At 47.7% G+C, this 25,795-nt stretch overlaps 18 non-coding genes across 18 annotated transcripts; all 18 read right to left on the bottom strand.

The window, feature by feature from the left end:
- Positions 1-245: 245 nt before the first annotated feature.
- LOC142693593 (U2 spliceosomal RNA) lies at positions 246-436 on the bottom strand. Its single transcript, XR_012861919.1, has one exon. It is a non-coding gene; the product is annotated as a U2 spliceosomal RNA (small nuclear RNA).
- A 1,296-nt stretch (positions 437-1,732) lies between these two features.
- LOC142693591 (U2 spliceosomal RNA) lies at positions 1,733-1,923 on the bottom strand. Its single transcript, XR_012861917.1, has one exon. It is a non-coding gene; the product is annotated as a U2 spliceosomal RNA (small nuclear RNA).
- Positions 1,924-3,219: 1,296 nt separating this feature from the next.
- Positions 3,220-3,410, bottom strand: LOC142693590 (U2 spliceosomal RNA). The gene has a single exon (XR_012861916.1). It is a non-coding gene; the product is annotated as a U2 spliceosomal RNA (small nuclear RNA).
- Positions 3,411-4,699: 1,289 nt separating this feature from the next.
- LOC142693588 (U2 spliceosomal RNA) lies at positions 4,700-4,890 on the bottom strand. The gene has a single exon (XR_012861915.1). It is a non-coding gene; the product is annotated as a U2 spliceosomal RNA (small nuclear RNA).
- A 1,292-nt stretch (positions 4,891-6,182) lies between these two features.
- LOC142693587 (U2 spliceosomal RNA) lies at positions 6,183-6,373 on the bottom strand. Its single transcript, XR_012861914.1, has one exon. It is a non-coding gene; the product is annotated as a U2 spliceosomal RNA (small nuclear RNA).
- A 1,276-nt stretch (positions 6,374-7,649) lies between these two features.
- On the bottom strand, positions 7,650-7,840 carry LOC142693586 (U2 spliceosomal RNA). The gene has a single exon (XR_012861913.1). It is a non-coding gene; the product is annotated as a U2 spliceosomal RNA (small nuclear RNA).
- A 1,288-nt stretch (positions 7,841-9,128) lies between these two features.
- Positions 9,129-9,319, bottom strand: LOC142693585 (U2 spliceosomal RNA). The gene has a single exon (XR_012861912.1). It is a non-coding gene; the product is annotated as a U2 spliceosomal RNA (small nuclear RNA).
- A 1,288-nt stretch (positions 9,320-10,607) lies between these two features.
- Positions 10,608-10,798, bottom strand: LOC142693584 (U2 spliceosomal RNA). The gene has a single exon (XR_012861911.1). It is a non-coding gene; the product is annotated as a U2 spliceosomal RNA (small nuclear RNA).
- A 1,288-nt stretch (positions 10,799-12,086) lies between these two features.
- Positions 12,087-12,277, bottom strand: LOC142693583 (U2 spliceosomal RNA). The gene has a single exon (XR_012861910.1). It is a non-coding gene; the product is annotated as a U2 spliceosomal RNA (small nuclear RNA).
- Positions 12,278-13,581: 1,304 nt separating this feature from the next.
- Positions 13,582-13,772, bottom strand: LOC142693582 (U2 spliceosomal RNA). The gene has a single exon (XR_012861909.1). It is a non-coding gene; the product is annotated as a U2 spliceosomal RNA (small nuclear RNA).
- A 1,296-nt stretch (positions 13,773-15,068) lies between these two features.
- LOC142693581 (U2 spliceosomal RNA) lies at positions 15,069-15,259 on the bottom strand. Its single transcript, XR_012861908.1, has one exon. It is a non-coding gene; the product is annotated as a U2 spliceosomal RNA (small nuclear RNA).
- A 1,285-nt stretch (positions 15,260-16,544) lies between these two features.
- Positions 16,545-16,735, bottom strand: LOC142693579 (U2 spliceosomal RNA). The gene has a single exon (XR_012861906.1). It is a non-coding gene; the product is annotated as a U2 spliceosomal RNA (small nuclear RNA).
- A 1,280-nt stretch (positions 16,736-18,015) lies between these two features.
- On the bottom strand, positions 18,016-18,206 carry LOC142693577 (U2 spliceosomal RNA). Its single transcript, XR_012861905.1, has one exon. It is a non-coding gene; the product is annotated as a U2 spliceosomal RNA (small nuclear RNA).
- A 1,288-nt stretch (positions 18,207-19,494) lies between these two features.
- LOC142693576 (U2 spliceosomal RNA) lies at positions 19,495-19,685 on the bottom strand. The gene has a single exon (XR_012861904.1). It is a non-coding gene; the product is annotated as a U2 spliceosomal RNA (small nuclear RNA).
- A 1,284-nt stretch (positions 19,686-20,969) lies between these two features.
- On the bottom strand, positions 20,970-21,160 carry LOC142693561 (U2 spliceosomal RNA). Its single transcript, XR_012861890.1, has one exon. It is a non-coding gene; the product is annotated as a U2 spliceosomal RNA (small nuclear RNA).
- A 1,292-nt stretch (positions 21,161-22,452) lies between these two features.
- On the bottom strand, positions 22,453-22,643 carry LOC142693575 (U2 spliceosomal RNA). The gene has a single exon (XR_012861903.1). It is a non-coding gene; the product is annotated as a U2 spliceosomal RNA (small nuclear RNA).
- A 1,280-nt stretch (positions 22,644-23,923) lies between these two features.
- LOC142693574 (U2 spliceosomal RNA) lies at positions 23,924-24,114 on the bottom strand. Its single transcript, XR_012861902.1, has one exon. It is a non-coding gene; the product is annotated as a U2 spliceosomal RNA (small nuclear RNA).
- A 1,292-nt stretch (positions 24,115-25,406) lies between these two features.
- LOC142693573 (U2 spliceosomal RNA) lies at positions 25,407-25,597 on the bottom strand. Its single transcript, XR_012861901.1, has one exon. It is a non-coding gene; the product is annotated as a U2 spliceosomal RNA (small nuclear RNA).
- Between the last annotated feature and the right edge of the window lie 198 nt (positions 25,598-25,795).

Genomic DNA, 25,795 nt, shown 5'->3' with positions numbered 1-25,795 from the left:
AGACAAGGAAGGTGAATGAGGTGTTCCAATGTGAAATGCCGGAAACACAGAAACACAGACGACACACAACAAGAGGTGGCAATCTATTCATTAATTGCATTTAATCAATGAGCTCATTATCACTCATGCATTGTCCAACAGGTGTTGAAATAATGGGATTAAAAGGGGAGATCCCTTCAGAAAGACAGAAACAATAGCAAAGACAAAAAACACTTTTGGAATCTGCTTTTAGTCAACACATAAGGAAAGGGTGCACCGGTCCTGGAAATACTGCAATACCAGGTCAATGCGTGGAGTGGACAGAGCAAGCTCTATTTCCATCTCCCTGTTCTAAAAATCCATTTAATATATGGTCCCCAGATAGGGGACGTATCAGATATTAAACTGATAAGAACAGATACTACACTTGATCTTAGCCAAAAGGCCGAGAAGCGATAACCCGAACGGGCCGCGCGTTGCCCGAGCCTGCCCGATACTGCTGTTCAGCCCTTGCAGCGATTCAGCCTACTTCTAGGCAATTCCATGGGGCCCTGCAGGCTCACACACTCACAGCTACACGGGAGGTGAATAAAGGCCGGAGAGGAAGCCAGACAGGATTTGCTTCTTTTGCTTGCACCACAATGCAGTGCTGAAAGAGGAGGAATCTACATAAAAACGCCTTCCTGGCAACGCCCAAATGCCCTGCTGCCATGCAGATAAACACTGGCAGCGGCAGCAAGTGCATGCCCACAGCCACCCCTTGTTCCTTCACACCTTGTATCAGCTGTAATCCAGTCCAGTCCAGTGCTGCCTGCTGAGCAGCACTGACCAACACTGCCTGGGCCCAGGCTTTTATCTCTGAGGCCCCATTATGATGTCAGAAAGCTGGCTCTGGAATCCTGAGGGCTCCACTATGACACGTGCAAAGTTCCGTCTGAACTTTATATAAGACGGTGAGGCTCAGTCAGTCACTCAGTGTTGCCTGAGAGGGCAACACTGCAACAGCCGGCCGCCAGGCTGTCTTTTTTTTGCACAGCTAGTTGCCTCCAGGAGGCCACAAGAGGGAGACAAGGGACTGCAAAATGGAAAATAGGCATCCACCAACTTTACAGACAACTTCTCCTTGCTCCTACAACCTCCATCCTTGCACAGTTTGTTATTCTTCTAGGTAACATAGTAACAAATCCAAATTGCTGCTCTCTTTGTAGGCAAGCAAGGCTTTGTTGCAACTGCAATTCTTACTTCTTCTTGAAATGTAGGGACGACAGTACATTCCATCACATCCATCTAGTGTACACAGGTAGGTCCATTGTGGCGGGCAGGCGAGCGGGCGGGCTGCTTTATTGGCTGTTTGCTGTTCCCCTACTCCACTCCACTATTTGACTGTTGTGCTGCATCAATCAATCAATCAATCAATCAATCAATCAATCAATCAATCAATCAATCAATCAATCAGTGGCTGGCTCAGGTGCAGCTCTTTAACTTACCTAAAAGGGAGAGCGGAGAGAAGACAAGGAAGGTGAATGAGGTGTTCCAATGTGAAATGCCGGAAACACAGAAACACAGACGACACACAACAAGAGGTGGCAATCTATTAATTAATTGCATTTAATCAATGAGCTCATTATCACTCATGCATTGTCCAACAGGTGTTGAAATAATGGGATTAAAAGGGGAGATCCCTTCAGAAAGACAGAAACAATAGCAAAGACAAAAAACACTTTTGGAATCTGCTTTTAGTCAACACATAAGGAAAGGGTGCACCGGTCCTGGAAATACTGCAATACCAGGTCAATGCGTGGAGTGGACAGAGCAAGCTCTATTTCCATCTCCCTGTTCTAAAAATCCATTTAATATATGGTCCCCAGATAGGGGACGTATCAGATATTAAACTGATAAGAACAGATACTACACTTGATCTTAGCCAAAAGGCCGAGAAGCGATAACCCGAACGGGCCGCGCGTTGCCCGAGCCTGCCCGATACTGCTGTTCAGCCCTTGCAGCGATTCAGCCTACTTCTAGGCAATTCCATGGGGCCCTGCAGGCTCACACACTCACAGCTACACGGGAGGTGAATAAAGGCCGGAGAGGAAGCCAGACAGGATTTGCTTCTTTTGCTTGCACCACAATGCAGTGCTGAAAGAGGAGGAATCTACATAAAAACGCCTTCCTGGCAACGCCCAAATGCCCTGCTGCCATGCAGATAAACACTGGCAGCGGCAGCAAGTGCATGCCCACAGCCACCCCTTGTTCCTTCACACCTTGTATCAGCTGTAATCCAGTCCAGTCCAGTGCTGCCTGCTGAGCAGCACTGACCAACACTGCCTGGGCCCAGGCTTTTATCTCTGAGGCCCCATTATGATGTCAGAAAGCTGGCTCTGGAATCCTGAGGGCTCCACTATGACACGTGCAAAGTTCCGTCTGAACTTTATATAAGACGGTGAGGCTCAGTCAGTCACTCAGTGTTGCCTGAGAGGGCAACACTGCAACAGCCGGCCGCCAGGCTGTCTTTTTTTTGCACAGCTAGTTGCCTCCAGGAGGCCACAAGAGGGAGACAAGGGACTGCAAAATGGAAAATAGGCATCCACCAACTTTACAGACAACTTCTCCTTGCTCCTACAACCTCCATCCTTGCACAGTTTGTTATTCTTCTAGGTAACATAGTAACAAATCCAAATTGCTGCTCTCTTTGTAGGCAAGCAAGGCTTTGTTGCAACTGCAATTCTTACTTCTTCTTGAAATGTAGGGACGACAGTACATTCCATCACATCCATCTAGTGTACACAGGTAGGTCCATTGTGGCGGGCAGGCGAGCGGGCGGGCTGCTTTATTGGCTGTTTGCTGTTCCCCTACTCCACTCCACTATTTGACTGTTGTGCTGCATCAATCAATCAATCAATCAATCAATCAATCAATCAATCAATCAATCAATCAATCAATCAGTGGCTGGCTCAGGTGCAGCTCTTTAACTTACCTAAAAGGGAGGGCGGAGAGAAGACAAGGAAGGTGAATGAGGTGTTCCAATGTGAAATGCCGGAAACACAGAAACACAGACGACACACAACAAGAGGTGGCAATCTATTCATTAATTGCATTTAATCAATGAGCTCATTATCACTCATGCATTGTCCAACAGGTGTTGAAATAATGGGATTAAAAGGGGAGATCCCTTCAGAAAGACAGAAACAATAGCAAAGACAAAAAACACTTTTGGAATCTGCTTTTAGTCAACACATAAGGAAAGGGTGCACCGGTCCTGGAAATACTGCAATACCAGGTCAATGCGTGGAGTGGACAGAGCAAGCTCTATTTCCATCTCCCTGTTCTAAAAATCCATTTAATATATGGTCCCCAGATAGGGGACGTATCAGATATTAAACTGATAAGAACAGATACTACACTTGATCTTAGCCAAAAGGCCGAGAAGCGATAACCCGAACGGGCCGCGCGTTGCCCGAGCCTGCCCGATACTGCTGTTCAGCCCTTGCAGCGATTCAGCCTACTTCTAGGCAATTCCATGGGGCCCTGCAGGCTCACACACTCACAGCTACACGGGAGGTGAATAAAGGCCGGAGAGGAAGCCAGACAGGATTTGCTTCTTTTGCTTGCACCACAATGCAGTGCTGAAAGAGGAGGAATCTACATAAAAACGCCTTCCTGGCAACGCCCAAATGCCCTGCTGCCATGCAGATAAACACTGGCAGCGGCAGCAAGTGCATGCCCACAGCCACCCCTTGTTCCTTCACACCTTGTATCAGCTGTAATCCAGTCCAGTCCAGTGCTGCCTGCTGAGCAGCACTGACCAACACTGCCTGGGCCCAGGCTTTTATCTCTGAGGCCCCATTATGATGTCAGAAAGCTGGCTCTGGAATCCTGAGGGCTCCACTATGACACGTGCAAAGTTCCGTCTGAACTTTATATAAGACGGTGAGGCTCAGTCAGTCACTCAGTGTTGCCTGAGAGGGCAACACTGCAACAGCCGGCCGCCAGGCTGTCTTTTTTTTGCACAGCTAGTTGCCTCCAGGAGGCCACAGAGGCCACAAGAGGGAGACAAGGGACTGCAAAATGGAAAATAGGCATCCACCAACTTTACAGACAACTTCTCCTTGCTCCTACAACCTCCATCCTTGCACAGTTTGTTATTCTTCTAGGTAACATAGTAACAAATCCAAATTGCTGCTCTCTTTGTAGGCAAGCAAGGCTTTGTTGCAACTGCAATTCTTACTTCTTCTTGAAATGTAGGGACGACAGTACATTCCATCACATCCATCTAGTGTACACAGGTAGGTCCATTGTGGCGGGCAGGCGAGCGGGCGGGCTGCTTTATTGGCTGTTTGCTGTTCCCCTACTCCACTCCACTATTTGACTGTTGTGCTGCATCAATCAATCAATCAATCAATCAATCAATCAATCAATCAATCAGTGGCTGGCTCAGGTGCAGCTCTTTAACTTACCTAAAAGGGAGGGCGGAGAGAAGACAAGGAAGGTGAATGAGGTGTTCCAATGTGAAATGCCGGAAACACAGAAACACAGACGACACACAACAAGAGGTGGCAATCTATTCATTAATTGCATTTAATCAATGAGCTCATTATCACTCATGCATTGTCCAACAGGTGTTGAAATAATGGGATTAAAAGGGGAGATCCCTTCAGAAAGACAGAAACAATAGCAAAGACAAAAAACACTTTTGGAATCTGCTTTTAGTCAACACATAAGGAAAGGGTGCACCGGTCCTGGAAATACTGCAATACCAGGTCAATGCGTGGAGTGGACAGAGCAAGCTCTATTTCCATCTCCCTGTTCTAAAAATCCATTTAATATATGGTCCCCAGATAGGGGACGTATCAGATATTAAACTGATAAGAACAGATACTACACTTGATCTTAGCCAAAAGGCCGAGAAGCGATAACCCGAACGGGCCGCGCGTTGCCCGAGCCTGCCCGATACTGCTGTTCAGCCCTTGCAGCGATTCAGCCTACTTCTAGGCAATTCCATGGGGCCCTGCAGGCTCACACACTCACAGCTACACGGGAGGTGAATAAAGGCCGGAGAGGAAGCCAGACAGGATTTGCTTCTTTTGCTTGCACCACAATGCAGTGCTGAAAGAGGAGGAATCTACATAAAAACGCCTTCCTGGCAACGCCCAAATGCCCTGCTGCCATGCAGATAAACACTGGCAGCGGCAGCAAGTGCATGCCCACAGCCACCCCTTGTTCCTTCACACCTTGTATCAGCTGTAATCCAGTCCAGTCCAGTGCTGCCTGCTGAGCAGCACTGACCAACACTGCCTGGGCCCAGGCTTTTATCTCTGAGGCCCCATTATGATGTCAGAAAGCTGGCTCTGGAATCCTGAGGGCTCCACTATGACACGTGCAAAGTTCCGTCTGAACTTTATATAAGACGGTGAGGCTCAGTCAGTCACTCAGTGTTGCCTGAGAGGGCAACACTGCAACAGCCGGCCGCCAGGCTGTCTTTTTTTTGCACAGCTAGTTGCCTCCAGGAGGCCACAAGAGGGAGACAAGGGACTGCAAAATGGAAAATAGGCATCCACCAACTTTACAGACAACTTCTCCTTGCTCCTACAACCTCCATCCTTGCACAGTTTGTTATTCTTCTAGGTAACATAGTAACAAATCCAAATTGCTGCTCTCTTTGTAGGCAAGCAAGGCTTTGTTGCAACTGCAATTCTTACTTCTTCTTGAAATGTAGGGACGACAGTACATTCCATCACATCCATCTAGTGTACACAGGTAGGTCCATTGTGGCGGGCAGGCGAGCGGGCGGGCTGCTTTATTGGCTGTTTGCTGTTCCCCTACTCCACTCCACTATTTGACTGTTGTGCTGCATCAATCAATCAATCAATCAATCAATCAATCAATCAATCAATCAATCAATCAATCAGTGGCTGGCTCAGGTGCAGCTCTTTAACTTACCTAAAAGGGAGGGCGGAGAGAAGACAAGGAAGGTGAATGAGGTGTTCCAATGTGAAATGCCGGAAACACAGAAACACAGACGACACACAACAAGAGGTGGCAATCTATTAATTAATTGCATTTAATCAATGAGCTCATTATCACTCATGCATTGTCCAACAGGTGTTGAAATAATGGGATTAAAAGGGGAGATCCCTTCAGAAAGACAGAAACAATAGCAAAGACAAAAAACACTTTTGGAATCTGCTTTTAGTCAACACATAAGGAAAGGGTGCACCGGTCCTGGAAATACTGCAATACCAGGTCAATGCGTGGAGTGGACAGAGCAAGCTCTATTTCCATCTCCCTGTTCTAAAAATCCATTTAATATATGGTCCCCAGATAGGGGACGTATCAGATATTAAACTGATAAGAACAGATACTACACTTGATCTTAGCCAAAAGGCCGAGAAGCGATAACCCGAACGGGCCGCGCGTTGCCCGAGCCTGCCCGATACTGCTGTTCAGCCCTTGCAGCGATTCAGCCTACTTCTAGGCAATTCCATGGGGCCCTGCAGGCTCACACACTCACAGCTACACGGGAGGTGAATAAAGGCCGGAGAGGAAGCCAGACAGGATTTGCTTCTTTTGCTTGCACCACAATGCAGTGCTGAAAGAGGAGGAATCTACATAAAAACGCCTTCCTGGCAACGCCCAAATGCCCTGCTGCCATGCAGATAAACACTGGCAGCGGCAGCAAGTGCATGCCCACAGCCACCCCTTGTTCCTTCACACCTTGTATCAGCTGTAATCCAGTCCAGTCCAGTGCTGCCTGCTGAGCAGCACTGACCAACACTGCCTGGGCCCAGGCTTTTATCTCTGAGGCCCCATTATGATGTCAGAAAGCTGGCTCTGGAATCCTGAGGGCTCCACTATGACACGTGCAAAGTTCCGTCTGAACTTTATATAAGACGGTGAGGCTCAGTCAGTCACTCAGTGTTGCCTGAGAGGGCAACACTGCAACAGCCGGCCGCCAGGCTGTCTTTTTTTTGCACAGCTAGTTGCCTCCAGGAGGCCACAAGAGGGAGACAAGGGACTGCAAAATGGAAAATAGGCATCCACCAACTTTACAGACAACTTCTCCTTGCTCCTACAACCTCCATCCTTGCACAGTTTGTTATTCTTCTAGGTAACATAGTAACAAATCCAAATTGCTGCTCTCTTTGTAGGCAAGCAAGGCTTTGTTGCAACTGCAATTCTTACTTCTTCTTGAAATGTAGGGACGACAGTACATTCCATCACATCCATCTAGTGTACACAGGTAGGTCCATTGTGGCGGGCAGGCGAGCGGGCGGGCTGCTTTATTGGCTGTTTGCTGTTCCCCTACTCCACTCCACTATTTGACTGTTGTGCTGCATCAATCAATCAATCAATCAATCAATCAATCAATCAATCAGTGGCTGGCTCAGGTGCAGCTCTTTAACTTACCTAAAAGGGAGGGCGGAGAGAAGACAAGGAAGGTGAATGAGGTGTTCCAATGTGAAATGCCGGAAACACAGAAACACAGACGACACACAACAAGAGGTGGCAATCTATTCATTAATTGCATTTAATCAATGAGCTCATTATCACTCATGCATTGTCCAACAGGTGTTGAAATAATGGGATTAAAAGGGGAGATCCCTTCAGAAAGACAGAAACAATAGCAAAGACAAAAAACACTTTTGGAATCTGCTTTTAGTCAACACATAAGGAAAGGGTGCACCGGTCCTGGAAATACTGCAATACCAGGTCAATGCGTGGAGTGGACAGAGCAAGCTCTATTTCCATCTCCCTGTTCTAAAAATCCATTTAATATATGGTCCCCAGATAGGGGACGTATCAGATATTAAACTGATAAGAACAGATACTACACTTGATCTTAGCCAAAAGGCCGAGAAGCGATAACCCGAACGGGCCGCGCGTTGCCCGAGCCTGCCCGATACTGCTGTTCAGCCCTTGCAGCGATTCAGCCTACTTCTAGGCAATTCCATGGGGCCCTGCAGGCTCACACACTCACAGCTACACGGGAGGTGAATAAAGGCCGGAGAGGAAGCCAGACAGGATTTGCTTCTTTTGCTTGCACCACAATGCAGTGCTGAAAGAGGAGGAATCTACATAAAAACGCCTTCCTGGCAACGCCCAAATGCCCTGCTGCCATGCAGATAAACACTGGCAGCGGCAGCAAGTGCATGCCCACAGCCACCCCTTGTTCCTTCACACCTTGTATCAGCTGTAATCCAGTCCAGTCCAGTGCTGCCTGCTGAGCAGCACTGACCAACACTGCCTGGGCCCAGGCTTTTATCTCTGAGGCCCCATTATGATGTCAGAAAGCTGGCTCTGGAATCCTGAGGGCTCCACTATGACACGTGCAAAGTTCCGTCTGAACTTTATATAAGACGGTGAGGCTCAGTCAGTCACTCAGTGTTGCCTGAGAGGGCAACACTGCAACAGCCGGCCGCCAGGCTGTCTTTTTTTTGCACAGCTAGTTGCCTCCAGGAGGCCACAAGAGGGAGACAAGGGACTGCAAAATGGAAAATAGGCATCCACCAACTTTACAGACAACTTCTCCTTGCTCCTACAACCTCCATCCTTGCACAGTTTGTTATTCTTCTAGGTAACATAGTAACAAATCCAAATTGCTGCTCTCTTTGTAGGCAAGCAAGGCTTTGTTGCAACTGCAATTCTTACTTCTTCTTGAAATGTAGGGACGACAGTACATTCCATCACATCCATCTAGTGTACACAGGTAGGTCCATTGTGGCGGGCAGGCGAGCGGGCGGGCTGCTTTATTGGCTGTTTGCTGTTCCCCTACTCCACTCCACTATTTGACTGTTGTGCTGCATCAATCAATCAATCAATCAATCAATCAATCAATCAATCAATCAATCAATCAGTGGCTGGCTCAGGTGCAGCTCTTTAACTTACCTAAAAGGGAGGGCGGAGAGAAGACAAGGAAGGTGAATGAGGTGTTCCAATGTGAAATGCCGGAAACACAGAAACACAGACGACACACAACAAGAGGTGGCAATCTATTCATTAATTGCATTTAATCAATGAGCTCATTATCACTCATGCATTGTCCAACAGGTGTTGAAATAATGGGATTAAAAGGGGAGATCCCTTCAGAAAGACAGAAACAATAGCAAAGACAAAAAACACTTTTGGAATCTGCTTTTAGTCAACACATAAGGAAAGGGTGCACCGGTCCTGGAAATACTGCAATACCAGGTCAATGCGTGGAGTGGACAGAGCAAGCTCTATTTCCATCTCCCTGTTCTAAAAATCCATTTAATATATGGTCCCCAGATAGGGGACGTATCAGATATTAAACTGATAAGAACAGATACTACACTTGATCTTAGCCAAAAGGCCGAGAAGCGATAACCCGAACGGGCCGCGCGTTGCCCGAGCCTGCCCGATACTGCTGTTCAGCCCTTGCAGCGATTCAGCCTACTTCTAGGCAATTCCATGGGGCCCTGCAGGCTCACACACTCACAGCTACACGGGAGGTGAATAAAGGCCGGAGAGGAAGCCAGACAGGATTTGCTTCTTTTGCTTGCACCACAATGCAGTGCTGAAAGAGGAGGAATCTACATAAAAACGCCTTCCTGGCAACGCCCAAATGCCCTGCTGCCATGCAGATAAACACTGGCAGCGGCAGCAAGTGCATGCCCACAGCCACCCCTTGTTCCTTCACACCTTGTATCAGCTGTAATCCAGTCCAGTCCAGTGCTGCCTGCTGAGCAGCACTGACCAACACTGCCTGGGCCCAGGCTTTTATCTCTGAGGCCCCATTATGATGTCAGAAAGCTGGCTCTGGAATCCTGAGGGCTCCACTATGACACGTGCAAAGTTCCGTCTGAACTTTATATAAGACGGTGAGGCTCAGTCAGTCACTCAGTGTTGCCTGAGAGGGCAACACTGCAACAGCCGGCCGCCAGGCTGTCTTTTTTTTGCACAGCTAGTTGCCTCCAGGAGGCCACAAGAGGGAGACAAGGGACTGCAAAATGGAAAATAGGCATCCACCAACTTTACAGACAACTTCTCCTTGCTCCTACAACCTCCATCCTTGCACAGTTTGTTATTCTTCTAGGTAACATAGTAACAAATCCAAATTGCTGCTCTCTTTGTAGGCAAGCAAGGCTTTGTTGCAACTGCAATTCTTACTTCTTCTTGAAATGTAGGGACGACAGTACATTCCATCACATCCATCTAGTGTACACAGGTAGGTCCATTGTGGCGGGCAGGCGAGCGGGCGGGCTGCTTTATTGGCTGTTTGCTGTTCCCCTACTCCACTCCACTATTTGACTGTTGTGCTGAATCAATCAATCAATCAATCAATCAATCAATCAATCAATCAATCAATCAATCAGTGGCTGGCTCAGGTGCAGCTCTTTAACTTACCTAAAAGGGAGGGCGGAGAGAAGACAAGGAAGGTGAATGAGGTGTTCCAATGTGAAATGCCGGAAACACAGAAACACAGACGACACACAACAAGAGGTGGCAATCTATTCATTAATTGCATTTAATCAATGAGCTCATTATCACTCATGCATTGTCCAACAGGTGTTGAAATAATGGGATTAAAAGGGGAGATCCCTTCAGAAAGACAGAAACAATAGCAAAGACAAAAAACACTTTTGGAATCTGCTTTTAGTCAACACATAAGGAAAGGGTGCACCGGTCCTGGAAATACTGCAATACCAGGTCAATGCGTGGAGTGGACAGAGCAAGCTCTATTTCCATCTCCCTGTTCTAAAAATCCATTTAATATATGGTCCCCAGATAGGGGACGTATCAGATATTAAACTGATAAGAACAGATACTACACTTGATCTTAGCCAAAAGGCCGAGAAGCGATAACCCGAACGGGCCGCGCGTTGCCCGAGCCTGCCCGATACTGCTGTTCAGCCCTTGCAGCGATTCAGCCTACTTCTAGGCAATTCCATGGGGCCCTGCAGGCTCACACACTCACAGCTACACGGGAGGTGAATAAAGGCCGGAGAGGAAGCCAGACAGGAATTGCTTCTTTTGCTTGCACCACAATGCAGTGCTGAAAGAGGAGGAATCTACATAAAAACGCCTTCCTGGCAACGCCCAAATGCCCTGCTGCCATGCAGATAAACACTGGCAGCGGCAGCAAGTGCATGCCCACAGCCACCCCTTGTTCCTTCACACCTTGTATCAGCTGTAATCCAGTCCAGTCCAGTGCTGCCTGCTGAGCAGCACTGACCAACACTGCCTGGGCCCAGGCTTTTATCTCTGAGGCCCCATTATGATGTCAGAAAGCTGGCTCTGGAATCCTGAGGGCTCCACTATGACACGTGCAAAGTTCCGTCTGAACTTTATATAAGACGGTGAGGCTCAGTCAGTCACTCAGTGTTGCCTGAGAGGGCAACACTGCAACAGCCGGCCGCCAGGCTGTCTTTTTTTTGCACAGCTAGTTGCCTCCAGGAGGCCACAAGAGGGAGACAAGGGACTGCAAAATGGAAAATAGGCATCCACCAACTTTACAGACAACTTCTCCTTGCTCCTACAACCTCCATCCTTGCACAGTTTGTTATTCTTCTAGGTAACATAGTAACAAATCCAAATTGCTGCTCTCTTTGTAGGCAAGCAAGGCTTTGTTGCAACTGCAATTCTTACTTCTTCTTGAAATGTAGGGACGACAGTACATTCCATCACATCCATCTAGTGTACACAGGTAGGTCCATTGTGGCGGGCAGGCGAGCGGGCGGGCTGCTTTATTGGCTGTTTGCTGTTCCCCTACTCCACTCCACTATTTGACTGTTGTGCTGAATCAATCAATCAATCAATCAATCAATCAATCAATCAATCAATCAATCAATCAGTGGCTGGCTCAGGTGCAGCTCTTTAACTTACCTAAAAGGGAGGGCGGAGAGAAGACAAGGAAGGTGAATGAGGTGTTCCAATGTGAAATGCCGGAAACACAGAAACACAGACGACACACAACAAGAGGTGGCAATCTATTCATTAATTGCATTTAATCAATGAGCTCATTATCACTCATGCATTGTCCAACAGGTGTTGAAATAATGGGATTAAAAGGGGAGATCCCTTCAGAAAGACAGAAACAATAGCAAAGACAAAAAACACTTTTGGAATCTGCTTTTAGTCAACACATAAGGAAAGGGTGCACCGGTCCTGGAAATACTGCAATACCAGGTCAATGCGTGGAGTGGACAGAGCAAGCTCTATTTCCATCTCCCTGTTCTAAAAATCCATTTAATATATGGTCCCCAGATAGGGGACGTATCAGATATTAAACTGATAAGAACAGATACTACACTTGATCTTAGCCAAAAGGCCGAGAAGCGATAACCCGAACGGGCCGCGCGTTGCCCGAGCCTGCCCGATACTGCTGTTCAGCCCTTGCAGCGATTCAGCCTACTTCTAGGCAATTCCATGGGGCCCTGCAGGCTCACACACTCACAGCTACACGGGAGGTGAATAAAGGCCGGAGAGGAAGCCAGACAGGATTTGCTTCTTTTGCTTGCACCACAATGCAGTGCTGAAAGAGGAGGAATCTACATAAAAACGCCTTCCTGGCAACGCCCAAATGCCCTGCTGCCATGCAGATAAACACTGGCAGCGGCAGCAAGTGCATGCCCACAGCCACCCCTTGTTCCTTCACACCTTGTATCAGCTGTAATCCAGTCCAGTCCAGTGCTGCCTGCTGAGCAGCACTGACCAACACTGCCTGGGCCCAGGCTTTTATCTCTGAGGCCCCATTATGATGTCAGAAAGCTGGCTCTGGAATCCTGAGGGCTCCACTATGACACGTGCAAAGTTCCGTCTGAACTTTATATAAGACGGTGAGGCTCAGTCAGTCACTCAGTGTTGCCTGAGAGGGCAACACTGCAACAGCCGGCCGCCAGGCTGTCTTTTTTTTGCACAGCTAGTTGCCTCCAGGAGGCCACAAGAGGGAGACAAGGGACTGCAAAATGGAAAATAGGCATCCACCAACTTTACAGACAACTTCTCCTTGCTCCTACAACCTCCATCCTTGCACAGTTTGTTATTCTTCTAGGTAACATAGTAACAAATCCAAATTGCTGCTCTCTTTGTAGGCAAGCAAGGCTTTGTTGCAACTGCAATTCTTACTTCTTCTTGAAATGTAGGGACGACAGTACATTCCATCACATCCATCTAGTGTACACAGGTAGGTCCATTGTGGCGGGCAGGCGAGCGGGCGGGCTGCTTTATTGGCTGTTTGCTGTTCCCCTACTCCACTCCACTATTTGACTGTTGTGCTGCATCAATCAATCAATCAATCAATCAATCAATCAATCAATCAATCAATCAATCAATCAATCAATCAATCAGTGGCTGGCTCAGGTGCAGCTCTTTAACTTACCTAAAAGGGAGGGCGGAGAGAAGACAAGGAAGGTGAATGAGGTGTTCCAATGTGAAATGCCGGAAACACAGAAACACAGACGACACACAACAAGAGGTGGCAATCTATTCATTAATTGCATTTAATCAATGAGCTCATTATCACTCATGCATTGTCCAACAGGTGTTGAAATAATGGGATTAAAAGGGGAGATCCCTTCAGAAAGACAGAAACAATAGCAAAGACAAAAAACACTTTTGGAATCTGCTTTTAGTCAACACATAAGGAAAGGGTGCACCGGTCCTGGAAATACTGCAATACCAGGTCAATGCGTGGAGTGGACAGAGCAAGCTCTATTTCCATCTCCCTGTTCTAAAAATCCATTTAATATATGGTCCCCAGATAGGGGACGTATCAGATATTAAACTGATAAGAACAGATACTACACTTGATCTTAGCCAAAAGGCCGAGAAGCGATAACCCGAACGGGCCGCGCGTTGCCCGAGCCTGCCCGATACTGCTGTTCAGCCCTTGCAGCGATTCAGCCTACTTCTAGGCAATTCCATGGGGCCCTGCAGGCTCACACACTCACAGCTACACGGGAGGTGAATAAAGGCCGGAGAGGAAGCCAGACAGGATTTGCTTCTTTTGCTTGCACCACAATGCAGTGCTGAAAGAGGAGGAATCTACATAAAAACGCCTTCCTGGCAACGCCCAAATGCCCTGCTGCCATGCAGATAAACACTGGCAGCGGCAGCAAGTGCATGCCCACAGCCACCCCTTGTTCCTTCACACCTTGTATCAGCTGTAATCCAGTCCAGTCCAGTGCTGCCTGCTGAGCAGCACTGACCAACACTGCCTGGGCCCAGGCTTTTATCTCTGAGGCCCCATTATGATGTCAGAAAGCTGGCTCTGGAATCCTGAGGGCTCCACTATGACACGTGCAAAGTTCCGTCTGAACTTTATATAAGACGGTGAGGCTCAGTCAGTCACTCAGTGTTGCCTGAGAGGGCAACACTGCAACAGCCGGCCGCCAGGCTGTCTTTTTTTTGCACAGCTAGTTGCCTCCAGGAGGCCACAAGAGGGAGACAAGGGACTGCAAAATGGAAAATAGGCATCCACCAACTTTACAGACAACTTCTCCTTGCTCCTACAACCTCCATCCTTGCACAGTTTGTTATTCTTCTAGGTAACATAGTAACAAATCCAAATTGCTGCTCTCTTTGTAGGCAAGCAAGGCTTTGTTGCAACTGCAATTCTTACTTCTTCTTGAAATGTAGGGACGACAGTACATTCCATCACATCCATCTAGTGTACACAGGTAGGTCCATTGTGGCGGGCAGGCGAGCGGGCGGGCTGCTTTATTGGCTGTTTGCTGTTCCCCTACTCCACTCCACTATTTGACTGTTGTGCTGCATCAATCAATCAATCAATCAATCAATCAATCAATCAATCAATCAATCAATCAATCAATCAGTGGCTGGCTCAGGTGCAGCTCTTTAACTTACCTAAAAGGGAGGGCGGAGAGAAGACAAGGAAGGTGAATGAGGTGTTCCAATGTGAAATGCCGGAAACACAGAAACACAGACGACACACAACAAGAGGTGGCAATCTATTCATTAATTGCATTTAATCAATGAGCTCATTATCACTCATGCATTGTCCAACAGGTGTTGAAATAATGGGATTAAAAGGGGAGATCCCTTCAGAAAGACAGAAACAATAGCAAAGACAAAAAACACTTTTGGAATCTGCTTTTAGTCAACACATAAGGAAAGGGTGCACCGGTCCTGGAAATACTGCAATACCAGGTCAATGCGTGGAGTGGACAGAGCAAGCTCTATTTCCATCTCCCTGTTCTAAAAATCCATTTAATATATGGTCCCCAGATAGGGGACGTATCAGATATTAAACTGATAAGAACAGATACTACACTTGATCTTAGCCAAAAGGCCGAGAAGCGATAACCCGAACGGGCCGCGCGTTGCCCGAGCCTGCCCGATACTGCTGTTCAGCCCTTGCAGCGATTCAGCCTACTTCTAGGCAATTCCATGGGGCCCTGCAGGCTCACACACTCACAGCTACACGGGAGGTGAATAAAGGCCGGAGAGGAAGCCAGACAGGATTTGCTTCTTTTGCTTGCACCACAATGCAGTGCTGGAAGAGGAGGAATCTACATAAAAACGCCTTCCTGGCAACGCCCAAATGCCCTGCTGCCATGCAGATAAACACTGGCAGCGGCAGCAAGTGCATGCCCACAGCCACCCCTTGTTCCTTCACACCTTGTATCAGCTGTAATCCAGTCCAGTCCAGTGCTGCCTGCTGAGCAGCACTGACCAACACTGCCTGGGCCCAGGCTTTTATCTCTGAGGCCCCATTATGATGTCAGAAAGCTGGCTCTGGAATCCTGAGGGCTCCACTATGACACGTGCAAAGTTCCGTCTGAACTTTATATAAGACGGTGAGGCTCAGTCAGTCACTCAGTGTTGCCTGAGAGGGCAACACTGCAACAGCCGGCCGCCAGGCTGTCTTTTTTTTTGCACAGCTAGTTGCCTCCAGGAGGCCACAAGAGGGAGACAAGGGACTGCAAAATGGAAAATAGGCATCCACCAACTTTACAGACAACTTCTCCTTGCTCCTACAACCTCCATCCTTGCACAGTTTGTTATTCTTCTAGGTAACATAGTAACAAATCCAAATTGCTGCTCTCTTTGTAGGCAAGCAAGGCTTTGTTGCAACTGCAATTCTTACTTCTTCTTGAAATGTAGGGACGACAGTACATTCCATCACATCCATCTAGTGTACACAGGTAGGTCCATTGTGGCGGGCAGGCGAGCGGGCGGGCTGCTTTATTGGCTGTTTGCTGTTCCCCTACTCCACTCCACTATTTGACTGTTGTGCTGCATCAATCAATCAATCAATCAATCAATCAATCAATCAATCAATCAATCAGTGGCTGGCTCAGGTGCAGCTCTTTAACTTACCTAAAAGGGAGGGCGGAGAGAAGACAAGGAAGGTGAATGAGGTGTTCCAATGTGAAATGCCGGAAACACAGAAACACAGACGACACACAACAAGAGGTGGCAATCTATTCATTAATTGCATTTAATCAATGAGCTCATTATCACTCATGCATTGTCCAACAGGTGTTGAAATAATGGGATTAAAAGGGGAGATCCCTTCAGAAAGACAGAAACAATAGCAAAGACAAAAAACACTTTTGGAATCTGCTTTTAGTCAACACATAAGGAAAGGGTGCACCGGTCCTGGAAATACTGCAATACCAGGTCAATGCGTGGAGTGGACAGAGCAAGCTCTATTTCCATCTCCCTGTTCTAAAAATCCATTTAATATATGGTCCCCAGATAGGGGACGTATCAGATATTAAACTGATAAGAACAGATACTACACTTGATCTTAGCCAAAAGGCCGAGAAGCGATAACCCGAACGGGCCGCGCGTTGCCCGAGCCTGCCCGATACTGCTGTTCAGCCCTTGCAGCGATTCAGCCTACTTCTAGGCAATTCCATGGGGCCCTGCAGGCTCACACACTCACAGCTACACGGGAGGTGAATAAAGGCCGGAGAGGAAGCCAGACAGGATTTGCTTCTTTTGCTTGCACCACAATGCAGTGCTGAAAGAGGAGGAATCTACATAAAAACGCCTTCCTGGCAACGCCCAAATGCCCTGCTGCCATGCAGATAAACACTGGCAGCGGCAGCAAGTGCATGCCCACAGCCACCCCTTGTTCCTTCACACCTTGTATCAGCTGTAATCCAGTCCAGTCCAGTGCTGCCTGCTGAGCAGCACTGACCAACACTGCCTGGGCCCAGGCTTTTATCTCTGAGGCCCCATTATGATGTCAGAAAGCTGGCTCTGGAATCCTGAGGGCTCCACTATGACACGTGCAAAGTTCTGTCTGAACTTTATATAAGACGGTGAGGCTCAGTCAGTCACTCAGTGTTGCCTGAGAGGGCAACACTGCAACAGCCGGCCGCCAGGCTGTCTTTTTTTTGCACAGCTAGTTGCCTCCAGGAGGCCACAAGAGGGAGACAAGGGACTGCAAAATCGAAAATAGGCATCCACCAACTTTACAGACAACTTCTCCTTGCTCCTACAACCTCCATCCTTGCACAGTTTGTTATTCTTCTAGGTAACATAGTAACAAATCCAAATTGCTGCTCTCTTTGTAGGCAAGCAAGGCTTTGTTGCAACTGCAATTCTTACTTCTTCTTGAAATGTAGGGACGACAGTACATTCCATCACATCCATCTAGTGTACACAGGTAGGTCCATTGTGGCGGGCAGGCGAGCGGGCGGGCTGCTTTATTGGCTGTTTGCTGTTCCCCTACTCCACTCCACTATTTGACTGTTGTGCTGCATCAATCAATCAATCAATCAATCAATCAATCAATCAATCAATCAGTGGCTGGCTCAGGTGCAGCTCTTTAACTTACCTAAAAGGGAGGGCGGAGAGAAGACAAGCAAGGTGAATGAGGTGTTCCAATGTGAAATGCCGGAAACACAGAAACACAGACGACACACAACAAGAGGTGGCAATCTATTCATTAATTGCATTTAATCAATGAGCTCATTATCACTCATGCATTGTCCAACAGGTGTTGAAATAATGGGATTAAAAGGGGAGATCCCTTCAGAAAGACAGAAACAATAGCAAAGACAAAAAACACTTTTGGAATCTGCTTTTAGTCAACACATAAGGAAAGGGTGCACCGGTCCTGGAAATACTGCAATACCAGGTCAATGCGTGGAGTGGACAGAGCAAGCTCTATTTCCATCTCCCTGTTCTAAAAATCCATTTAATATATGGTCCCCAGATAGGGGACGTATCAGATATTAAACTGATAAGAACAGATACTACACTTGATCTTAGCCAAAAGGCCGAGAAGCGATAACCCGAACGGGCCGCGCGTTGCCCGAGCCTGCCCGATACTGCTGTTCAGCCCTTGCAGCGATTCAGCCTACTTCTAGGCAATTCCATGGGGCCCTGCAGGCTCACACACTCACAGCTACACGGGAGGTGAATAAAGGCCGGAGAGGAAGCCAGACAGGATTTGCTTCTTTTGCTTGCACCACAATGCAGTGCTGAAAGAGGAGGAATCTACATAAAAATGCCTTCCTGGCAACGCCCAAATGCCCTGCTGCCATGCAGATAAACACTGGCAGCGGCAGCAAGTGCATGCCCACAGCCACCCCTTGTTCCTTCACACCTTGTATCAGCTGTAATCCAGTCCAGTCCAGTGCTGCCTGCTGAGCAGCACTGACCAACACTGCCTGGGCCCAGGCTTTTATCTCTGAGGCCCCATTATGATGTCAGAAAGCTGGCTCTGGAATCCTGAGGGCTCCACTATGACACGTGCAAAGTTCCGTCTGAACTTTATATAAGACGGTGAGGCTCAGTCAGTCACTCAGTGTTGCCTGAGAGGGCAACACTGCAACAGCCGGCCGCCAGGCTGTCTTTTTTTTGCACAGCTAGTTGCCTCCAGGAGGCCACAAGAGGGAGACAAGGGACTGCAAAATGGAAAATAGGCATCCACCAACTTTACAGACAACTTCTCCTTGCTCCTACAACCTCCATCCTTGCACAGTTTGTTATTCTTCTAGGTAACATAGTAACAAATCCAAATTGCTGCTCTCTTTGTAGGCAAGCAAGGCTTTGTTGCAACTGCAATTCTTACTTCTTCTTGAAATGTAGGGACGACAGTACATTCCATCACATCCATCTAGTGTACACAGGTAGGTCCATTGTGGCGGGCAGGCGAGCGGGCGGGCTGCTTTATTGGCTGTTTGCTGTTCCCCTACTCCACTCCACTATTTGACTGTTGTGCTGCATCAATCAATCAATCAATCAATCAATCAATCAATCAATCAATCAATCAATCAGTGGCTGGCTCAGGTGCAGCTCTTTAACTTACCTAAAAGGGAGGGCGGAGAGAAGACAAGGAAGGTGAATGAGGTGTTCCAATGTGAAATGCCGGAAACACAGAAACACAGACGACACACAACAAGAGGTGGCAATCTATTCATTAATTGCATTTAATCAATGAGCTCATTATCACTCATGCATTGTCCAACAGGTGTTGAAATAATGGGATTAAAAGGGGAGATCCCTTCAGAAAGACAGAAACAATAGCAAAGACAAAAAACACTTTTGGAATCTGCTTTTAGTCAACACATAAGGAAAGGGTGCACCGGTCCTGGAAATACTGCAATACCAGGTCAATGCGTGGAGTGGACAGAGCAAGCTCTATTTCCATCTCCCTGTTCTAAAAATCCATTTAATATATGGTCCCCAGATAGGGGACGTATCAGATATTAAACTGATAAGAACAGATACTACACTTGATCTTAGCCAAAAGGCCGAGAAGCGATAACCCGAACGGGCCGCGCGTTGCCCAAGCCTGCCCGATACTGCTGTTCAGCCCTTGCAGCGATTCAGCCTACTTCTAGGCAATTCCATGGGGCCCTGCAGGCTCACACACTCACAGCTACACGGGAGGTGAATAAAGGCCGGAGAGGAAGCCAGACAGGATTTGCTTCTTTTGCTTGCACCACAATGCAGTGCTGAAAGAGGAGGAATCTACATAAAAACGCCTTCCTGGCAACGCCCAAATGCCCTGCTGCCATGCAGATAAACACTGGCAGCGGCAGCAAGTGCATGCCCACAGCCACCCCTTGTTCCTTCACACCTTGTATCAGCTGTAATCCAGTCCAGTCCAGTGCTGCCTGCTGAGCAGCACTGACCAACACTGCCTGGGCCCAGGCTTTTATCTCTGAGGCCCCATTATGATGTCAGAAAGCTGGCTCTGGAATCCTGAGGGCTCCACTATGACACGTGCAAAGTTCCGTCTGAACTTTATATAAGACGGTGAGGCTCAGTCAGTCACTCAGTGTTGCCTGAGAGGGCAACACTGCAACAGCCGGCCGCCAGGCTGTCTTTTTTTTGCACAGCTAGTTGCCTCCAGGAGGCCACAAGAGGGAGACAAGGGACTGCAAAATGGAAAATAGGCATCCACCAACTTTACAGACAACTTCTCCTTGCTCCTACAACCTCCATCCTTGCACAGTTTGTTATTCTTCTAGGTAACATAGTAACAAATCCAAATTGCTGCTCTCTTTGTAGGCAAGCAAGGCTTTGTTGCAACTGCAATTCTTACTTCTTCTTGAAATGTAGGGACGACAGTACATTCCATCACATCCATCTAGTGTACACAGGTAGGTCCATTGTGGCGGGCAGGCGAGCGGGCGGGCTGCTTTATTGGCTGTTTGCTGTTCCCCTACTCCACTCCACTATTTGACTGTTGTGCTGCATCAATCAATCAATCAATCAATCAATCAATCAATCAATCAATCAATCAGTGGCTGGCTCAGGTGCAGCTCTTTAACTTACCTAAAAGGGAGGGCGGAGAGAAGACAAGGAAGGTGAATGAGGTGTTCCAATGTGAAATGCCGGAAACACAGAAACACAGACGACACACAACAAGAGGTGGCAATCTATTCATTAATTGCATTTAATCAATGAGCTCATTATCACTCATGCATTGTCCAACAGGTGTTGAAATAATGGGATTAAAAGGGGAGATCCCTTCAGAAAGACAGAAACAATAGCAAAGACAAAAAACACTTTTGGAATCTGCTTTTAGTCAACACATAAGGAAAGGGTGCACCGGTCCTGGAAATACTGCAATACCAGGTCAATGCGTGGAGTGGACAGAACAAGCTCTATTTCCATCTCCCTGTTCTAAAAATCCATTTAATATATGGTCCCCAGATAGGGGACGTATCAGATATTAAACTGATAAGAACAGATACTACACTTGATCTTAGCCAAAAGGCCGAGAAGCGATAACCCGAACGGGCCGCGCGTTGCCCGAGCCTGCCCGATACTGCTGTTCAGCCCTTGCAGCGATTCAGCCTACTTCTAGGCAATTCCATGGGGCCCTGCAGGCTCACACACTCACAGCTACACGGGAGGTGAATAAAGGCCGGAGAGGAAGCCAGACAGGATTTGCTTCTTTTGCTTGCACCACAATGCAGTGCTGAAAGAGGAGGAATCTACATAAAAACGCCTTCCTGGCAACGCCCAAATGCCCTGCTGCCATGCAGATAAACACTGGCAGCGGCAGCAAGTGCATGCCCACAGCCACCCCTTGTTCCTTCACACCTTGTATCAGCTGTAATCCAGTCCAGTCCAGTGCTGCCTGCTGAGCAGCACTGACCAACACTGCCTGGGCCCAGGCTTTTATCTCTGAGGCCCCATTATGATGTCAGAAAGCTGGCTCTGGAATCCTGAGGGCTCCACTATGACACGTGCAAAGTTCTGTCTGAACTTTATATAAGACGGTGAGGCTCAGTCAGTCACTCAGTGTTGCCTGAGAGGGCAACACTGCAACAGCCGGCCGCCAGGCTGTCTTTTTTTTGCACAGCTAGTTGCCTCCAGGAGGCCACAAGAGGGAGACAAGGGACTGCAAAATGGAAAATAGGCATCCACCAACTTTACAGACAACTTCTCCTTGCTCCTACAACCTCCATCCTTGCACAGTTTGTTATTCTTCTAGGTAACATAGTAACAAATCCAAATTGCTGCTCTCTTTGTAGGCAAGCAAGGCTTTGTTGCAACTGCAATTCTTACTTCTTCTTGAAATGTAGGGACGACAGTACATTCCATCACATCCATCTAGTGTACACAGGTAGGTCCATTGTGGCGGGCAGGCGAGCGGGCGGGCTGCTTTATTGGCTGTTTGCTGTTCCCCTACTCCACTCCACTATTTGACTGTTGTGCTGCATCAATCAATCAATCAATCAATCAATCAATCAATCAATCAATCAATCAATCAATCAGTGGCTGGCTCAGGTGCAGCTCTTTAACTTACCTAAAAGGGAGGGCGGAGAGAAGACAAGGAAGGTGAATGAGGTGTTCCAATGTGAAATGCCGGAAACACAGAAACACAGACGACACACAACAAGAGGTGGCAATCTATTCATTAATTGCATTTAATCAATGAGCTCATTATCACTCATGCATTGTCCAACAGGTGTTGAAATAATGGGATTAAAAGGGGAGATCCCTTCAGAAAGACAGAAACAATAGCAAAGACAAAAAACACTTTTGGAATCTGCTTTTAGTCAACACATAAGGAAAGGGTGCACCGGTCCTGGAAATACTGCAATACCAGGTCAATGCGTGGAGTGGACAGAGCAAGCTCTATTTCCATCTCCCTGTTCTAAAAATCCATTTAATATATGGTCCCCAGATAGGGGACGTATCAGATATTAAACTGATAAGAACAGATACTACACTTGATCTTAGCCAAAAGGCCGAGAAGCGATAACCCGAACGGGCCGCGCGTTGCCCGAGCCTGCCCGATACTGCTGTTCAGCCCTTGCAGCGATTCAGCCTACTTCTAGGCAATTCCATGGGGCCCTGCAGGCTCACACACTCACAGCTACACGGGAGGTGAATAAAGGCCGGAGAGGAAGCCAGACAGGATTTGCTTCTTTTGCTTGCACCACAATGCAGTGCTGAAAGAGGAGGAATCTACATAAAAACGCCTTCCTGGCAACGCCCAAATGCCCTGCTGCCATGCAGATAAACACTGGCAGCGGCAGCAAGTGCATGCCCACAGCCACCCCTTGTTCCTTCACACCTTGTATCAGCTGTAATCCAGTCCAGTCCAGTGCTGCCTGCTGAGCAGCACTGACCAACACTGCCTGGGCCCAGGCTTTTATCTCTGAGGCCCCATTATGATGTCAGAAAGCTGGCTCTGGAATCCTGAGGGCTCCACTATGACACGTGCAAAGTTCCGTCTGAACTTTATATAAGACGGTGAGGCTCAGTCAGTCACTCAGTGTTGCCTGAGAGGGCAACACTGCAACAGCCGGCCGCCAGGCTGTCTTTTTTTTGCACAGCTAGTTGCCTCCAGGAGGCCACAAGAGGGAGACAAGGGACTGCAAAATGGAAAATAGGCATCCACCAACTTTACAGACAACTTCTCCTTGCTCCTACAACCTCCATCCTTGCACAGTTTGTTATTCTTCTAGGTAACATAGTAACAAATCCAAATTGCTGCTCTCTTTGTAGGCAAGCAAGGCTTTGTTGCAACTGCAATTCTTACTTCTTCTTGAAATGTAGGGACGACAGTACATTCCATCACATCCATCTAGTGTACACAGGTAGGTCCATTGTGGCGGGCAGGCGAGCGGGCGGGCTGCTTTATTGGCTGTTTGCTGTTCCCCTACTCCACTCCACTATTTGACTGTTGTGCTGCATCAATCAATCAATCAATCAATCAATCAATCAATCAATCAATCAGTGGCTGGCTCAGGTGCAGCTCTTTAACTTACCTAAAAGGGAGGGCGGAGAGAAGACAAGGAAGGTGAATGAGGTGTTCCAATGTGAAATGCCGGAAACACAGAAACACAGACGACACACAACAAGAGGTGGCAATCTATTCATTAATTGCATTTAATCAATGAGCTCATTATCACTCATGCATTGTCCAACAGGTGTTGAAATAATGGGATTAAAAGGGGAGATCCCTTCAGAAAGACAGAAACAATAGCAAAGACAAAAAACACTTTTGGAATCTGCTTTTAGTCAACACATAAGGAAAGGGTGCACCGGTCCTGGAAATACTGCAATACCAGGTCAATGCGTGGAGTGGACAGAGCAAGCTCTATTTCCATCTCCCTGTTCTAAAAATCCATTTAATATATGGTCCCCAGATAGGGGACGTATCAGATATTAAACTGATAAGAACAGATACTACACTTGATCTTAGCCAAAAGGCCGAGAAGCGATAACCCGAACGGGCCGCGCGTTGCCCGAGCCTGCCCGATACTGCTGTTCAGCCCTTGCAGCGATTCAGCCTACTTCTAGGCAATTCCATGGGGCCCTGCAGGCTCACACACTCACAGCTACACGGGAGGTGAATAAAGGCCGGAGAGGAAGCCAGACAGGATTTGCTTCTTTTGCTTGCACCACAATGCAGTGCTGAAAGAGGAGGAATCTACATAAAAACACCTTCCTGGCAACGCCCAAATGCCCTGCTGCCATGCAGATAAACACTGGCAGCGGCAGCAAGTGCATGCCCACAGCCACCCCTTGTTCCTTCACACCTTGTATCAGCTGTAATCCAGTCCAGTCCAGTGCTGCCTGCTGAGCAGCACTGACCAACACTGCCTGGGCCCAGGCTTTTATCTCTGAGGCCCCATTATGATGTCAGAAAGCTGGCTCTGGAATCCTGAGGGCTCCACTATGACACGTGCAAAGTTCTGTCTGAACTTTATATAAGACGGTGAGGCTCAGTCAGTCACTCAGTGTTGCCTGAGAGGGCAACACTGCAACAGCCGGCCGCCAGGCTGTCTTTTTTTTGCACAGCTAGTTGCCTCCAGGAGGCCACAAGAGGGAGACAAGGGACTGCAAAATGGAAAATAGGCATCCACCAACTTTACAGACAACTTCTCCTTGCTCCTACAACCTCCATCCTTGCACAGTTTGTTATTCTTCTAGGTAACATAGTAACAAATCCAAATTGCTGCTCTCTTTGTAGGCAAGCAAGGCTTTGTTGCAACTGCAATTCTTACTTCTTCTTGAAATGTAGGGACGACAGTACATTCCATCACATCCATCTAGTGTACACAGGTAGGTCCATTGTGGCGGGCAGGCGAGCGGGCGGGCTGCTTTATTGGCTGTTTGCTGTTCCCCTACTCCACTCCACTATTTGACTGTTGTGCTGCATCAATCAATCAATCAATCAATCAATCAATCAATCAATCAATCAATCAATCAATCAGTGGCTGGCTCAGGTGCAGCTCTTTAACTTACCTAAAAGGGAGGGCGGAGAGAAGACAAGGAAGGTGAATGAGGTGTTCCAATGTGAAATGCCGGAAACACAGAAACACAGACGACACACAACAAGAGGTGGCAATCTATTCATTAATTGCATTTAATCAATGAGCTCATTATCACTCATGCATTGTCCAACAGGTGTTGAAATAATGGGATTAAAAGGGGAGATCCCTTCAGAAAGACAGAAACAATAGCAAAGACAAAAAACACTTTTGGAATCTGCTTTTAGTCAACACATAAGGAAAGGGTGCACCGGTCCTGGAAATACTGCAATACCAGGTCAATGCGTGGAGTGGACAGAGCAAGCTCTATTTCCATCTCCCTGTTCTAAAAATCCATTTAATATATGGTCCCCAGATAGGGGACGTATCAGATATTAAACTGATAAGAACAGATACTACACTTGATCTTAGCCAAAAGGCCGAGAAGCGATAACCCGAACGGGCCGCGCGTTGCCCGAGCCTGCCCGATACTGCTGTTCAGCCCTTGCAGCGATTCAGCCTACTTCTAGGCAATTCCATGGGGCCCTGCAGGCTCACACACTCACAGCTACACGGGAGGTGAATAAAGGCCGGAGAGGAAGCCAGACAGGATTTGCTTCTTTTGCTTGCACCACAATGCAGTGCTGAAA

Source organism: Rhinoderma darwinii (assembly GCF_050947455.1).
Source record: "Rhinoderma darwinii isolate aRhiDar2 chromosome 5 unlocalized genomic scaffold, aRhiDar2.hap1 SUPER_5_unloc_43, whole genome shotgun sequence".
In the NCBI taxonomy this organism is placed as follows: Eukaryota; Metazoa; Chordata; class Amphibia; order Anura; family Rhinodermatidae; genus Rhinoderma; species Rhinoderma darwinii.
The sequence above is the reverse complement of the archived record's forward strand: the minus strand, read 5'-3'. Positions and strand labels throughout refer to the sequence as shown.